Raw genomic sequence first — 12,647 nt, 5'->3', positions numbered from 1 at the left:
GCCATCAATTAGGACCTAAGGAACCATAGTCACCACCTCGCCATGATCGTTCCTCATTTTTTGCATTTTTTGGCCAAAAAACTAAAATTCTGCCTGATTCCCATATTTTTGTGTGCTATCGCCCACGCCTTCCGAGTGGGTCGGGCCCCCCGGAGCCGGATCGCCTACAAATTTTTCGGACTATCAAATACGACCTAAGGAACCATAGTCACCACCCCGCCATGATCGTTCCTAGTCTTTTGCATTTTTCAGCCAAAAAACTAGAATTCCGCGCGATTTCCATATTTTCGTGTGCAAAATTTAGCCCACGCCTTCCAAGGGGTCTCGGGAACCCCGAACCCCAATCGCCTAAAAGTTTTCCGGGCAATCAAATATGACCTAAGGAACCATAGTATCCGCCCCGCCATGATCGTTCCTCATTTTTTGCATTTTTTGGCAAAACAACTAGAATTCCGCACGATCCCATATTTTTGTGTGTTATAGCCTACGCCTTCCGAGTGGTCCCGGGTCTTCGGACCCCTATTGCCTAAAATTTTTCCGGACTATCAAATAAGACCTAAGGAACCATAGTCACCGCCCAGCCATGATCGTTCCTAGTTTTTTCCGTTTTTAAGCCAAAAAACTAGAATTCCGCGCGATTCCCATATTTTCTTGTCCTAAAGCCCACGCCTTCCAAGTGAACCCGGGAACTCCGAACCCCTATCGCCTAAAATTTTTCCGAACTATCAAATACGACCAAAAAACTAGAATTCCGCTCGATTACCATATTTTTGTGTGCTATTGCCCACGCCTTCCGAGTGGGCCAGGCCGCCGGACTCGGATCGCGTAAAAATTTTTCGGGCCATCAATTAGGACCTAAGGAACCATAGTCACTGCCTCGCCATGATCGTTCCTAATTTTTTTTATTTTTTGGCCAAAAAACTAGAATTCCGCCCGATTCCCATATTTTTGTGTGCTATAGCCCACGCCTTCCGAGTGGTCCCGGGACCTCCGGACCCCTATCGCCTAATATTTTTCCGGACTATCAAATAAAACCAAAGCAACCATAGTCACCGCCCTGCCAAGATGTTTCCACATTTTTTGCATGTTACTGAAAAAGACCTAGAATTTCGCTCGATTCCATATTTTCGTGTGCTATACCCACGCATTCCGAGTGGTCCCAAGAGCCGCGGACCCCGATCGCCTAAAATTTTTACGGGAAATAAAATACAACCTAAGGAACCATAGTATCCGCCCCGCCACGATCGTTCCTTATGTCTTTGCGTTTTTCGGCCAAACAACTAGAATTCCGCGCGATCCCATATTTTTGTGTGTTATAGCCCATGCCTTCCGAGTGGTCCCGGGTCTCCGAACCCCTATCGCCTAAAATTTTTCCGGACTATCAAATAAGACCTAAGGAACCATAGTCACCGCCCAGCCATGATCGTTCCTAGTTTTTTCCGTTTTTCGGCCAAAAAATTAGAATTCCGCGCGATTCCCATATTTTCGTGTCCTATAGCCCACGCCTTCCAAGTGAACCCGGGAACTCCGGACCCCTATCGCCTAAAATTTTTCCAGACTATCAAATACGACCTAAGGAACCATAGTCATCTCCCAGCCATGATCGTTCCTCATTTTTTGCGTTTTTCGGCCAAACAACTAGAATTCCGCGCGATTCCCATATTTTTGTGTGTTATAGCCCACGCCTTCCGAGTGGTCCCGGGACCTCCGGACCCCCATCGCCTAATATTTTTCCGGACAATCAAATAAGACCAAAGTAACCATAGTCACCGCCCTGCCAAGATCTTTCCATAATTTTTGCATGTTACTGAAAAAGACCTAGAATTTCGCTTGATTCCCATATTTTCGTGTGCTATACCCCCGCATTCCGAGTGGCCCCAAGAGTCGCGAACCCCGATCGCCTAAAATTTTTCTGGGCAATCAAATACGACCTAAGGAACCATGGTATCCGCCCCGCCATGATCGTTCCTTATTTTTTGCGTTTTTCGGCCAAACAGCTAGAATTCCGCGCGATTCCTATATTTTTGTGTGTTATAGCCCACACCTTCCGAGTGGTCCCGGGACCTCCGGACCCCTATCGCCTAAAATTTTTCCGGACTACCAAATACGACCTAAGGAACCATAGTATCCACCCTGCCATGATCGTTCCTCATTTTTTGCGTTTTTCGGCCAAACAACTAGAATTCCGCGCGATCCCATATTTTTTTGTGTTATAACCCACGCCTTCCGAGTGGTCCCGGGTCTCCGGACCCCTATTGCCTAAAATTTTTCCGGACTATCAAATAAGACCTAAGGAACCATAGTCACCGCCCATCCATGATCGTTCCAAGTTTTTTTCGTTTTTCGGCAAAAAACTAAAATTCCGCGCAATTCCCATCTTTTCATGTCCTATAGCCCACGCCTTCCAAGTGAACCCGGGAACTCCGGACCCCTATCGCCTAAAATTTTTTCGGACTATCAAATACGACCTAAGGAACCATAGTCACCGCCCAGCCATTATCGTTCCTCATTTTTTGCGTTTTTCGGCCAAACAACTAGAATTCCGCGCGATTCCCATATTTTTGTGTGTTATAGCCCACGCCTTCCGAGTGGTCCCGAGACCTCTGGACCCCCATCGCCTAATATTTTTCCGGACAATCAAATAAGACCAAAGGAACCATAGTCAACGCCCTGCCAAGATCTTTCCACATTTTTTGCATGTTACTGAAAAAGACTTAGAATTTCTCTTGATTCCCATATTTTCGTATGCTATACCCACGCATTCCGAGTGGTCCCAAGAGCCGCGGACCCCGATCGCCTAAAAATTTTTCGGGCAATCAAATACAACCTAAGGAACCATAGTATCCACCCCGCCATGATTGTTCCTTATTTGTTTGCGTTTTTTGGCCAAACAACTAGAATTCCGCAAGATTCCCATATTTTTGTGTGTTATAGCCCACACCTTCCGAGTGGTCCCGGGTCTCCGGAACCCTATCGCCTAAAATTTTTCCGGACTATCAAATAAGACCTAAGGAACCATACTCACCGTCCAGCCATGATCGTTCCTAGTTTGTTCTGCTTTTCGGCCAAAAAACTAGATTTCCGCGCGGTTGCCATATTTTCGTGTCCTATAGCCCACGCCTTCCTAGTTAAACCGGGAACTCCGGACCCCTATCGCCTAAAAATTTTCCGGACTATCAAATACGACCTAAGGAACCATAGTATCCGCCCCGCCATGATTGTTCCTCATTTTTTGCGTTTTTCGGCCAAACAACTAGAATTCCGCGCGATCCCATATTTTTGTGTGTTATAGCCCACGCCTTCCGAGTGGTCCCGGGACCTCCGGACCCCCATCTCCTAATATGTTTCCGGACAATCAAATAAGACCAAAGGAACCATAGTAACCGCCCCGCCATCATTGTTTCTCATTTTTTGCATTTTTTGGCCAAAAACCTAGAATTACACCCGATTCCCATATTTTCGTTTGCTATAACCACGCCTTCCAAGTGGTCCGGGGTACCGAGGACCCCGATCGCCTAAAAGTTTTCCGGACTATCAAATACGACCTAAGGTACCATAGTCATTGCCCCACCATGATCGTTCCAAATGCTTTGCATTTTTCGGCCAAAAAACTAGAACTCCGCGCGATTTGCATACTTTCGTGTGCTATAGCTTACGCCTTCCGAGTGGTCACGGGAGCCGTGGACCCCGATCGCCTAAAATTTTCCGGTCCATCAAATACGACCTAAGGAACCATAGTCACCGCCCCGCCATGATCGTTCCTCAATTATTGTGTTTTTCGGCCAAAAAACTAGAATTCCGCAAGATTACCATATTTTTGTGTGCTATTGCCCACACCTTCCGAGTGGGCCGGGCCGCCGGACTCGGATCGCCTAAAATATTTTCGGGCCATCAATAAGGACCTAAGGAACCACAGTCATCGCCTCGCCATGTTCGTTCCTCATTTTTGCATTTTTTGGCCAAAAAACTAGAATTCCGCTCGATTCCCATATTTTTGTGTGCTATCTCCCACGCCTTCCGAGTGTGTCGGGCCCCCCGGAGCCGGATCGTCTAAAAATTTTCCGGACCATCAAATACGACCTAAGGAACCATAGTAACCACCCCGCCATGATCGTTCCTCATTTTTTGCGTTTTTCAGCCAAACAACTAGAATTCCGCGATTTCCATATTTTCGTGTGCTTTAGCCCACGCCTTCCAAGGGGTCCCGGGACCTCCTGACCCCTATCGCCTAAAATTTTTCCGGACTATAAAATACGACCTAAGGAACCATAATATCCGCCCCGCCATGATCGTTCCTCATTTTTTGCGTTTTTCGGCCAAACAACTAGAATTCCGTACGATTCCCATATTTTTGTGTGTTATAGCCCACGCCTTCCGAGTGGTCCCGGGACCTCCTAACCCCTATCGCCTAAAATTTTTCCGGACTATCAAATACGACCTAAGGAACCATAGTATCCGCCCCGCCATGATCGTTCCTCATTTTTTGCATTTTTCGGCCAAACAACTAGAATTCCGTGCGATTTCCATATTTTTGTGTGTTATAGCCCACACCTTCCGAGTGGTCCCTGGACCTCCGGACCCCTATCGCCAAAAAATTTTCCGGACTATCAAATACGACCTAAGGAACCATAGTCACCGCCCCGCCATGATCGTTCCTCATTTTTTGCGTTTTCGACCAAACAACTAGAATTCCGCACGATTCCCATATTTTTGTGTGTTATAGCCCACGCCTTCCGAGTGGTCCTGGAACCTCCTGACCCCTATCGCCTAATATTTTTCCGGACTATTAAATAAGACCGAAGGAACCATAGTCACCGCCCAGCCATGATCATTCCTCATTTGTTGCGTTTTTCGGCCAAAAAACTAGAATTCCGCCCGATTACAATATTTTTGTGTGCTACTGCCCACCCTTCCAAGTGGTTCCGGGACCCCCCGACCCCGATCGCCTAAAAATTTTCCGGGCCGTCAAATACGACCTAAGGAACCATAGTAACCGCCCCGCCATCATCGTTTCTCATTTTTTGCATTTTTCGGCCAAAAAACTAGAATTACGCCAGATTCCCATATTTTCGTGTGCTATACCCACGCCTTCCAAATGGTCCGGGTGGCCGCGGACCCCGATCGCCTAAAATTTTTCCGAACTATCAAATACGACCTAAGGTACCATAGTCACCGCTCCACCAAGATCGTTCCAAAAGCTTTGCATTTTTCGGCCAAAAAACTAGAACTCCGCGCGATTTGCATATTTTCGTGTGCTATAGCTTACGCCTTCCGAGTGGTCCCGGGAGCTGTGGACCCCGATCGCCTAAATTTTTCCGGGCCATCAAATACGACCTAAGGAACCATAGTCACCGCCCGCCATGATCGTTCCTCATTTATTGCGTTTTTCGGCCAAAAAACTAGAATTCCGCTCGATTACCATATTTTTGTGTGCTATTGCCCGCGCCTTCCGAGTGGGCCGGGCCGCCGGACTCGGATCGCCTAAAAAATTTTCGGGCCATCAATTAGGACCTAAGGAACCATAGTCACTGCCTCGCCATGATCGTTCCTCATTTTTTGGCCAAAAAACTAGAATTCCGCCCGATTCCCATATTTTTGTGTGCTATCGCCCACGCCTTCCGAGTGGGTCGAGCCCCCCGGAGCCGGATCACCTAAAAATTTTCCGAACTATCAAATACGACCTAAGGAACCATAGTCACCGCCCCGCCATGATCATTCCTAGTCTTTTGCGTTATTCACCCAAAAAACTAGAATTCCGCGAGATTTCCATATTTTAGTGTGCTTTAGCCCACGCCTTCCAAGGGGTCTCGGGAACCCCGAACCCCGATCGCCTAAAATTCCGTACGATTCCCATATTTTTGTGTGTTATAGCCCGACCCACTCCGCGATTCCCATATTTTTGTATGTTATAGCCCACACCTTTCGAGTGGTCCCGGGACCTCCGGACCCCTATCGCCTAATATTTTTTCGGACTATCAAATAAGACCAAAGGAACCATAGTCACCGCCCAGCCACGATCATTCCTCATTCTTTGCGTGTTTCGGCCAAAAAACTAGAATTCAGCCCGATTACAATATTTTTGTGTGCTATTGCCCACCCTTCCAAGTGGTTCCGGGACCCCCGGACCCCGATCGCCTAAAAATATTCAGGGCAGTCAAATACGACCTAAGGAACCATAGTCACTGCCCTGCCATGATCGTTCCTCATTTATTGCGGTTTTCGGCCAAAAAACTAGAATTCTGCAAGATTACCATATTTTTCTGTGCTATTGCCCACGCCTTCCGAGTGGGCCGGGCCGCCGGACTCGGATAGCCTAAAATATTTTCAGGCTATCAATAAGGACCTAAGGAACCACAGTCACCGCCTCGCCATGATCGTTCCTCATTTTTTGCATTTTTTGGCCAAAAAACTAGAATTCCGCCCGATTCCCATATTTTTGTGTGCTATCGCCCACGCCTTCCGAGTGGGTCGGGCCCCCCTGAGCCGGATCACCTAAAAATTTTTCGGGCCATCAAATACGACCTAAGGAACCATAGTAACCACCCCGCCGTGATCGTTCCTCATTTTTTGCGTTTTTCAGCCAAACAACTAGAATTTCGCGATTTCCATATTTTCGTGTGCTTTAGCCCACGCCTTCCAAGGGGTCCCGGGACCTCCTGACGCCTATCGCCTAAAATTTTTCCGGACTATTAAATACGACCTAAGGAACCATAGTATCCGCCCCGCCATGATTGTTCCTCATTTTTTGCGTTTTTCGGCCAAACAACTAGAATTCCGCGCGATTCCCATATTTTTGTATGTTATAGCCCACGCCTTCCGAGTGGTCCCGGGACCTCCTAACCCCTATCGCCTAACATTTTTCCGGACTATCAAATACGACCTAAGGAACCATAGTCACCGCCCGCCATGATCGTTCCTCATTTTTTGCATTTTTCGGCCAAAACACTAGAACTCCGCGCGATTTGCATATTTTCGTGTGCTATAGCTTACGCCTTCCGAGTGGTCCCGGGAGCTGTGGACCCCGATCGCCTAAATTTTTTCGGGCCATCAAATACGACCTAAGGAACCATAGTCACCTCCCGCCATGATCGTTCCTCATTTATTGCGTTTTTCGGCAAAAAAATTAGAATTCCGCTCGATTACCATATTTTTGTGTGCTATTGCCCGCGCCTTCCGAGTGGGCCGGGCCGCCGGACTCGGATCACCTAAAAACTTTTCGGGCCATCAATTAGGACCTAAGGAACCATAGTCACTGCCTCGCCATGATCGTTCCTCATTTTTTGCATTTTTTGGCCAAAAAAACTAGAATTCCGCCCGATTCCCATATTTTTGTATGCTATCGCCCACGCCTTCCGAGTGGGTGGAGCCCCCCGGAGCCGGATCACCTAAAAATTTTTCGAAATATCAAATACGACCTAAGGAACCATTGTCACTACCCCTCCATGATCGTTCCTCATTTTTTGTGTTTTTCGACCAAACAACTAGAATTCCGTGCGATTCCCATATTTTTGTGTGTTATAGCCCACGCCTTCCGAGTGATCCCGGGACCTCCGGAACCCTATCGCCTAATATATTTCCGGACTATCAAATAAGACCAAAGGAACCATAGTCACCGCCCAGCCATGATCATTCCTCATTTGTTGCGTTTTTCGGCCAAAAAACTAGAATTCTGCCCGATTACAATATTTTGTGTGCTATTGCCCACCCTTCCAAGTGGTTCCGGGACCCCCGGACCCCGATCGCCTAAAATTTTTTCGGGCCGTCAAATACGACCTAAGGAACCATAGTAACCGCCCCGCCATCATCGTTTCTCATTTTTTACATTTTTCGGCCAAAAAACTAGAATTACGCCCGATTCCCATATTTTCGTGTGCTACACCCACGCCTTCCAAGTTGTCCGGGGAGCCGCGGACCCTGATCGCCTAAAAATTTTCCGGATTATCAAATACGACCTAAGGTACCATAGTCACCGCCCCACCATGATCGTTCCAAATGCTTTGCATTGTTCGGCCAAAAAACTAGAACTCCGCGCGATTTGCATATTTTCGTGTGCTATAGCTTACGCCTTCCGAGTGGTCCCGGGAGCCGTGGACCCCGATCGCCTAAAATTTTCCGGGCCATCAAATACGACCTAAGGAACCATAATCACCGCCCCTCCATGATCTTTCCTCATTTATTGCGTTTTTCGGCCAAAAAACTAGAATTTCGCTCGATTACCATATTTTTGTGTGCTATTGCCCATGCCTTCCGAGTAGGCCGGGCCGCCGGACTCGGATCGCCTAAAAAATTTTCGGGCCATCAATTAGGACCTAAGGAACCATAGTCCCCGCCTCGCCATGATCGTTCCTCATTCTTTGCATTTCTTTGCCAAAAAACTAGAATTCCGCCCGTTTCCCATATTTTTGTGTGCTATCGCCCACGCCTTCCGAGTGGGTCGGGCCCCCCGGAGCCGGATCGCCTAAAAATTTTCCGGACTATCAAATACGACCTAAGGAACCATAGTCACCGCCTCGCCATGATCGTTCCTAGTCTTTTGCGTTATTCAGCCAAAAAACTAGAATTCCGCGCGATTCCCATATTTTTGTGTGTTATAGCCCACGCCTTCCGAGAGGTCCCGGGACCTCCTGACCCCTATCGCCTAAAATTTTTCCGGACTATCAAATACGACCTAAGAAACCATATTATCCGCCACGCCATGATCGTTCCTCATTTTTTGCGTTTTTCGGCCAAACAACTAGAATTCTACGCGATTCCCATATTTTTATGTGTTATAGCCCACACCTTCCGAGTGGTCCCGGGACCTCCGGACCCCTATCGCCTAATATTTTTCCGGACTATCAAATAAGACCAAAGGAACCATAGTCACCGCCCAGCCACGATCATTCCTCATTCTTTGCGTTTTTCGGCCAAAAAATTAGAATTCAGCCCGATTACAATATTTTTGTGTGCTATTGCCCACCCTTCCAAGTGGTTCCGGGACCCCCGGACCCCGATCGCCTAAAAATATTCAGGGTAGTCAAATACGACCTAAGGAACCATAGTCACTGCCCCGCCATGATCGTTCCTCATTTATTGCGGTTTTCGGCCAAAAAACTAGAATTCCGCTAGATTACCATATTTTTGTGTGCTATTGCCCACGCCTTCCGAGTGGGCCGGGCCGCCGGACTCGGATCGCCTAAAATATTTTCAGGCTATCAATAAGGACCTAAGGAACCACAGTCACCGCCTCGCCATGATCGTTCCTCATTTTTTGCATTTTTTGGCCAAAAAACTAGAATTCCGCCCGATTCCCATATTTTTGTGTGCTATCGCCCACGCCTTCCGAGTGGGTCGGGCCCCCCGGAGCCGGATCGCCTAAAATTTTTTCGGGCCATCAAATACGACCTAAGGAACCATAGTAACCACCCCGCTGTGATCGTTCCTCATTTTTTGCGTTTTTCAGCCAAACAACTAGAATTTCGCGATTTCCATATTTTCGTGTGCTTTAGCCCACGCCTTCCAAGGGGTCCCGGGACCTCCTGACGCCTATCGCCTAAAATTTTTCCGGACTATAAAATACGACCTAAGGAACCATAGTATCTGCCCCGCCATGATCGTTCCTCATTTTTTGTGTTTTTCGGCCAAACAACTAGAATTCCGCGCGATTCCCATATTTTTGTATGTTATAGCCCACGCCTTCCGAGTGGTCCCGGGACCTCCTAACCCCTATCGCCTAACATTTTTCTGGACTATCAAATACGACCTAAGGAACCATAGTCACCGCCCGCCATGATCGTTCCTCATTTATTGCGTTTTTCGGCAAAAAAATTAGAATTCCGCTTGATTACCATATTTTTGTGTGCTATTGCCCGCGCCTTCCGAGTGGGCCGGGCCGCCGGACTCGGATCACATAAAAAATTTTCGGGCCATCAAATACGACCTAAGGAACCATAGTAAACACCCCGCCATGATCGTTCCTCATTTTTTGCGTTTTTCAGCCAAACAACTAGAATTTCGCGATTTCCATATTTTCGTGTGCTTTAGCCCACGCCTTCCAAGGGGTCCCGGGACCTCCTGACGCCTATCGCCTAAAATTTTTCCGGACTATTAAATACGACCTAAGGAACCATAGTATCCGCCCCGCCATGATTGTTCCTCATTTTTTGCGTTTTTCGGCCAAACAACTAGAATTCCGCGCGATTCCCATATTTTTGTATGTTATAGCCCACGCCTTCCGAGTGGTCCCGGGACCTCCTAACCCCTATCGCCTAACATTTTTCCGGACTATCAAATACGACCTAAGGAACCATAGTCACCGCCCGCCATGATCGTTCCTCATTTATTGCGTTTTTCGGCAAAAAAATTAGAATTCCGCTCGATTACCATATTTTTGTGTGCTATTGCCCGCGCCTTCCGAGTGGGCCGGGCCGCCGGACTCGGATCACATAAAAAATTTTCGGGCCATCAATTAGGACCTAAGGAACCATAGTCACTGCCTCGCCATGATCGTTCCTCATTTTTTGCATTTTTTGGCCAAAAAAACTAGAATTCCGCCCGATTCCCATATTTTTGTATGCTATCGCCCACGCCTTCCGAGTGGGTGGAGCCCCCCGGAGCCGGATCACCTAAAAATTTTCCGAACTATCAAATACGACCTAAGGAACCATAGTCACCACCCTGCCATGATCGTTCCTAGTCTTTTGCATTTTTTAGCCAAAAAACTAGAATTCCGCGCGATTTCCATATTTTAGTGTGCTTTAGCCTACGCCTTCCAAGGGGTCTCGGCAACCCCGAACCCCGATCGCCTAAAAATTTTCTGGACTATCAAATACGACCTAAGGAACCATAGTCACCGCCCCGCCATGATCGTTCCTAGTCTTTTGCATTTTTCAGCCAAAAAACTAGAATTTCGCGCGATTTGCATATTTTCGTGTGCTTTAGCCCACGCCTTCCAAGGGGTCCCAGGAACCCCAAACCCCGATCGCCTAAAAATTTTTCGGGCCATCAAATACGACCTAAGGAACCATAGTAACCACCCAGCCATGATCGTTCCTCATATTTTGCATTTTACGACCAAACAACTAGAATTCCGCGCGATTCCCATATTTTTGTGTGTTATAGCCCACGCCTTCCGAGTGGTCTCGGGACCTCCGGACCCCTATCGCCTAATATTTTTCCGGACTATCAAATAAGACCAAAGGAACCATAGTCACCGCCCAGCCATGATCATTCCTCATTTGTTGCGTTTTTCGACCAAAAAACTAGAATTCCGCCCGATTACAATATTTTTGTGTGCTATTGCCCACCCTTCCAAGTGGTTCCGGGACCCCCGGACAACGATCGCCTAAAATTTTTCCGGACCGTCAAATACGACCTAAGGAACCGTAGTAACCGCCCCGCCATCATCGTTTCTCATTTTTTACATTTTTCGGCCAAAAAACTAGAATTACGCCCGATTCCCATATTTTCGTGTGCTATACCCACGCCTTCCAAGTTGTCCGGGGAGCCGCGGACCCCGATCGCCTAAAATTTTTTCGGACTATCAAATACGACCTAAGGTACCATAGTCACCGCCCCACCATGATCGTTCCAAATGCTTTGCATTTTTCGGCCAAAAGACTAGAACTTCGCGCGATTTGTATATTTTCGTGTGCTATAGCTTACGCCTTCCGAGTGGTCCCGGGAGCCGTGGACCCCGATCGCCTAAAATTTTCCGGGCCATCAAATACGACCTAAGGAACCATAGTCACCGCCCCGCCATGATCGTTCCTCATTTATTGCAATTTTCGGCCAAAAAACTAGAATTCCGCACGATTACCATATTTTTGTGTGCAGCCCACGCCTTCCGAGTGGGCCGGGCCACCGGACTCGGATCGCCTAAAAAATTTTAGGGCCATCAATTAGGACCTAAGGAACCATAGTCCCCGCCTCGCCATGATCGTTCCTCATTTTTGCATTTTTTTGGCCAAAAAACTAGAATTCCGCCCGATTCCCATATTTTTGTGTGCTATCACCCACGCCTTCCGAGTGGGTCGGGCCCCCCGGAGCCGGATCGCCTAAAAATTTTCCGGACTATCAAATACGACCTAAGGAACCATAGTCACCGCCCCGCCATGATCGTTCCTAGTCTTTTGCATTTTTCATCCAAAAAACTAGAATTCCGCGCGATTTTCATATTTTCGTGTGCTTTAGCCCACGCCTTCTAAGGGGTCCCGGGAACCCCGAACCCCGATCGCCTAAAAATTTTTCGGACGATCAAATATGACCTAAGGATCCATACTCACCGCCCCGCCATGATCGTTCCTAGTCTTTTGCGTTTTTCAGCCAAAAAACTAGAATTCCGCGCGCTTTCCATATTTTCTTGTGCTTTAGCCCATGCTTTCCAAGGGGTCCCGGGAACCCCGAACCCTGATCGCCTAAAAATTTTCCGGGCTATCAAATACGACCTAAGGAACCATAGTAACCTCCCCGCCATGATCGTTCCTCATGTTTTGCATTTTTCGACCAAAAAACTAGAATTCCGCCCGATTACAATATTGTTATGTGCTATTGCCCACCCTTCCAAGTGGTTCCGGGACCCCCGGACCCCGATCGCCTAAAATTTTTCCGGGCCGTCAAATACGACCTAAGGAACCATAGTAACCGCCCCGCCATCATCGTTTCTCATT

The sequence above is a fragment of the Nicotiana tabacum genome, chromosome 4, assembly GCF_000715075.1.
Source record: "Nicotiana tabacum cultivar K326 chromosome 4, ASM71507v2, whole genome shotgun sequence".
In the NCBI taxonomy this organism is placed as follows: Eukaryota; Viridiplantae; Streptophyta; class Magnoliopsida; order Solanales; family Solanaceae; genus Nicotiana; species Nicotiana tabacum.
This window is presented reverse-complemented; position numbering follows the sequence as displayed.